We start from the raw sequence: 4,558 nt of genomic DNA on the forward strand, positions 1-4,558 counted from the left end.
TTATTTTTGCCTATTGGAGACTAGCAGTTGTGGTGGCACTGGAGCCTAACCAAAGGATTTGTACATCTTTACTGTGTTCTTTACATTTTTAAAGCTTTCAGTGATCACAAACAAGTGGTGGCATGCCTGCCATAGGTTCACCACCACGGCACTATACCCTGAGTAGCACTGAGTTTAAGAATGACTTTCAAGGACCATGATGGTAGCAATTTATCGTTGAAACACTCAGAGTGACATCTAGGATGTAGATCACAAGGAAGATTCACAAAGGATACTGAAAAAGTCATCATTAAGGAAATATAGGATAAATGATGTCCAGATCCGCAGGGGATGGCAATGTTTCAAGGAGAGGAAAGTCAACAGATGTGACAAATGCTACTTAGCGTTAATGCAAGTTGAAGACTAAGAATTGATTATTGCACTTGGCAAAAGGATTTCATTAATGCCCTTCATTAAGAGTAGTGGGAAGAAAAGCTTAATTCAAGTAAGTTCTGGAGAGAATGGCAGATGACCAAGCAGAGATACCAAGAGTTTTGCTGTAAAGGGCAGTAGAGAAATGGCCTCATAATTATAAGGGGACATGAGTTGGAAGATAATGTTTTTGTTATATTACAGATTGTTTATATGTGAACAATAGTACAAAGGGGAATTATAACAGATAACAAGGGAGAAAAGAAGAATAATTATAATAGCAAAGATCTTCAGTATGTAGGCTGGGATAAGATCTGGTGAAAAAATATGGAGTTGCCTCTAAGTAGGAGACCAGAAATTCATGTACAGATACAGTGCTGAAGGCAAGGTATAGAGGACTTTAGATGAAGTTAGTTTGGTAGAGTTTCAGTGAAAGTGTAAAGTGTTTCTCTGAAGAACTTTTTAAGTTGGTAAATTAGGAATTAAGTTATCTGAGGGTGAGGGGGAGGTATGTGGAAGACAAAATTCACAGCAGGCTCCCTATGACACATATTCCTCCATATTATTCACAGATTTGAGTATGGTGGCCTCTGGTGTGAGCAGACATCAGTGTTGTGACTATATTTTACTATGCAGTTGAAGGAAATTATACTGAATGGAACTGATCTAATGTAATCAGCTCTCTAAAAGCATACCCCTCTACTCCGCCAAATCTGGTTATAGAATCTGCAATCAGAAGGATATCTGAGAAGAAGAAATGAACAGTCATGTCATAACCACCAAAAAAGGCCACCTGGTAAGTAACTGTGGAGTCTTTTGAGGCTAAGAGTGGTCTCTGGCCAGATACAGCACTAAAATGGGAATCTCCATCCTGCGGCTGAGAGGAAACAAATTCTCTGAACATCAGTGAGCTTAGAAGATGCCCTCAGTCACAGAACTGAACCACGGCTCTGGCCAACAACCTGGTAATATCTGAATAAGATCCTGAGCAGAGAATTCAGTCATGCCACACTTGGATTCTTGAGTATAAAAAACCGTGAGACAATAAATATGTGCCATTTTAAACCATGAGGGTGATAAGAGTTTGTTACAGCCACAGGAAACTAATATGTGGTGTTAGAGATTGGAATTAGGAAGAAAATCATTCTAGAGAGAGCATGAAATATTTGCAAAATATAGAGTGATTAATAGGCAGGGTGGAGGACACATGTGAGATTTGATGCCCTAAATTTAAAGTCAGACTCATCAGAAAGGAAACTTGGATAAAAACACACAAGCCAGGTGTCAGATCTAATACAGTTTTTGGTGTAGGCAGTTGAGCATGCATGGGGGAAGGAGGTGATGAGGATAAAGTTACATGCCAAAGGATTATTATGTTAGAATGAACTACCAAACGGAAAGCAAGAAAGTGAGGATGAAATGAGGCTATTGTACAGTGAAACCTTATGTTCAGTGGGCTGAAGGTGGTTAGTGGTATTTTGAATTTATAAGAAGTGGATAAGCTCTGAGTCTGCATTAATAAACCAGTCAGCCTATAGATTCATTTTGATATCTTTTGTCCACTTTTGCATCAGTTTCCTGAGTTTTGACCACTGTGTACTGAGCAGATTTGCTCTTGAGCCTCCTCTATTTGAGTAGGGATTCATCATTTATGGGTCTCTTGTCCCAAATTTTGGGGAAATATTTCAGAATTCATCTTTTCCTCAAATATGAAAATTTTTCAGGAAAAGCTTGGTTATTATTTATAACTCTCTATACACATTAGCAATTTAAATATTACACACAATTTTGGAATAATGCTTCTGTTTTTGTTAAGCTAAATTTTTTTATCTCTGAAGCTTAGAAGAAGACTTTCCTTTTGTGGCACTAGGGTTTAAATCTTGGGACTTTACACATTTCTACATCCCCAAAGCTTTTTGTATTTCTTTTTTTTTTTTTGAGAGTCAGCGGTAGAATTTTATTTTTAAGAATACCGCAAGTAACAAATGGCAATTACATAAAGAAACCCAAAGGCGCTTATACTCCTAAACAAAACGTTTTTCACGCAGGAAAAATCTTGATGCTATCACCAAAACCATGGGACCAGCTCATTTAAGATTAGTAGCTTCTGTAGAGGAGGAAGGGGTAGCCTTCCTACCCCAGCTTTTCCCATTCACTTCCGTTGTTCAGGTTCTGATGAAGCTTGTCCAACTCACTGCGCTTGGGTAGATGCTCTCAGCTGGAAGGACTGCCAGTCTCTTAATATTAGCACCAGCAAGCAGAAGGACATTGACATTACAGGTCTAGGTTAAGAATCTGGGATGGGTCTCATCGGAAAATTGAGCTGTACAAAAACTTAGTTTAAAGCCACTCTACAGAATTTATGAGCTTTAAGACATTTACTCCTTTCAGAGCTGTGGGACACGAACTCACAGACACTACATAGATAATGAACAAAAGTCTGTAGAAAAACAGGAAGGACAGTATAGAAATATTTATAGAAGGAAAGGGAATTCAGAATGAAGTAGTATTCACAGGGGTTAAAAATCATTTATCTTTAACCATAATGAGGCCCCTGCGAGCTCCCAGAACCTTGGCTTTCTTCTTCTTCCATTCTTGCTCGTGTTTCTTCCGTTGCTCTTCCCTGGTCTGGAGAGGAGGTTGTTTGTAAGTTTTCTTATGGAAGCTCACTCTGCTCATATGTTCATTCAGAGAATTATTTTCTTTAGACTGCCCCCATGGTTTCAACTTTCCTTTATGTGGCTCATAGTTGAGCGGACGAGACAAACTTGCTTTGAGATCAAATACAGGCTTCTTACTGGAGACAGGAGTCTGCGTCCCCGTGGTTGTCAGCTTGAATGGGGTAATAACAGCAGCAGCAGAATTCCCCTTGTTGGTCTTTAACATGGGTGTCCCAAACACAGCCTGGCCTTTTGCCGTGTTCCCACACATGGTCACATGTGGAGACTTTCTGGCTGGAGTCTTGGTCAGCGAGCGCTTATGCTCATTATCTTTAGTAGCAGCTGAAAACCCGACGTTCATTTTGTCGCTGAGAGACCAGCGTGCTTCACGGACCCTTTCAGACTCATAGCGCTCCTCCTGGCAGGGCCTTGGGCCTGGCCTTGTGAGCGCCGCTGGCTGGCGGGAGTGCAAGCCACGGAGAGGATTCCTGGAGGCACAGGTGTCATTACCCCTCGCTCCCTGCTGGGCTGCTTCTTCAGTTCATGAGATGAGTGATGTTTCTTTCTTCTTTTAATATATTCATCAATGGACTCCATTTCCTTAAAATGAGCCTCATGGAGCTTTTTAAAGTTTGGGGTAGTGACTGCAGTTCTTTTCTTGTTCCCAAGTTTGGAAAATCCATCTGTATAGTGAGAACGTTTTTCTGAAGGTTCCTTTGAGTCTTCGTTAGCATTTATTTCAGCTTTTCCTGAGGAAACTGCATACTCTTCTCCAAGGCTCTTGTCTGGTAGAGAAGAGATTTTTCCAGTAGTTCCAAGATCCCAGTTTTCCTGGTCTTCTTGATTCTGCAACTCGGTGAAATGACTCAGGCTTATCTCAGAATGATCCTGGAAGACAGGGTCCCTGTGGACTGTCTTGTGCCGCCTCCTTGTTTTGGTGATATGGTCCACTGGCTCCTTCTCGGCTTGTTCCCCGCTGGTAATCTGTGCCTCAGTCTCATCACAGGAGGATGCAAAAGCTTGACTTTCATCCTGATTCTTATTTTCCTGTTGTGCTTCCTGTTTAAGGTGGGTTTTCAAAGCCTTTAACAGCTTGTTTGCCCTCAGGTTAGCCCGGAGGCCCAGCCTCTTGGCCAAATTCTGTAAGTCGCTGTATTTCAAGGAGCCTAACTCCTCCGCGGAGGGCACGGTCATCATGTTCTGGCACTCCAGACGACACAGAGGATCAGCACACTGGCCTGAAGGGCGTCGTTCAAAACTCTGGCCGCTTTTTGTATTTCTGAGACAAGATTTTTCTTAATTGCCCAGGCTAGGCTCAAACTTGTGATCTTCTTGCTTCGGCCTCCTAGAATAATGGGATTACCGGCAAGTACCACCACACCTAGCTGATATTTTTGTTTTCTAAAAATTAGAGTACTTTTTGGTTCTGTTAGACAAGGGGTTGGCAAACTAAGACCTAGGGGCAAAATCTGTCCATCTGTTTTTGG

The 4,558-nt window shown here is 41.5% G+C and overlaps 1 pseudogene; it reads right to left on the minus strand.

Annotated features, from left to right (window-relative positions):
• Positions 1 to 2,922: 2,922 nt before the first annotated feature.
• Positions 2,923 to 4,289, minus strand: LOC102010047 (annotated as a pseudogene).
• Positions 4,290 to 4,558: the final 269 nt, after the last annotated feature.

This window comes from Chinchilla lanigera, unplaced genomic scaffold, assembly GCF_000276665.1.
Source record: "Chinchilla lanigera isolate Chin_1 unplaced genomic scaffold, ChiLan1.0 scaffold00012, whole genome shotgun sequence".
Classification (NCBI taxonomy): domain Eukaryota; kingdom Metazoa; phylum Chordata; class Mammalia; order Rodentia; family Chinchillidae; genus Chinchilla; species Chinchilla lanigera.